Source organism: Haematobia irritans, unplaced genomic scaffold, assembly GCF_050003625.1.
Source record: "Haematobia irritans isolate KBUSLIRL unplaced genomic scaffold, ASM5000362v1 scaffold_116, whole genome shotgun sequence".
Taxonomy (NCBI): domain Eukaryota; kingdom Metazoa; phylum Arthropoda; class Insecta; order Diptera; family Muscidae; genus Haematobia; species Haematobia irritans.
Window position 1 is genome coordinate 14,372 of NW_027445706.1, and position 593 is coordinate 14,964.

Here is a 593-nt window from a genome sequence, read left to right on the forward strand (position 1 = left end):
CTGAGTTAAAAATTGGCGTCTGTGGTCATATGAGTGTAAATCGGGCGAAAGCTATATATGGGAATATGGGAGGTATATCTAAATCTGAACCGATATCAATCAAATTTGGCACGCATAGCTACAGTGCTAATTCTACTCCCTGTGCAAAATTTCAACTAAATCGCAGTAAAAAATTTGCCTCTGTGGTCATATGAGTGTAAATCGGGCGAAAGCTATATATGGGAGCTATATCTAAATCTGAACCGATTTCAATCAAATTTGGCATACTTGACTACACTACTAGTTATGCTCCTAGTGCAAAATTTCAATCAAATTGGGCTAAACCTCTGGCTTCTAGGACCATATTATTCAATATCGGGCAAAAGACATATATGGGAGCTACATCGAAATCTTAACCGATTTCAATCAAATTTTGCACACTCGACTATACTACCAATTGTACTCCTCGTACAAAATATCAAGCAAATCGGGATAAAACTCTGCTTCTGGATCCATATAAGTGCATATCGGGCGAAAGATATATGTGGGAGCTATATCTAAATCTGAACCGATTTCTTCCAAAATCAATATGGTTCTATTCTGACCCAAAACAG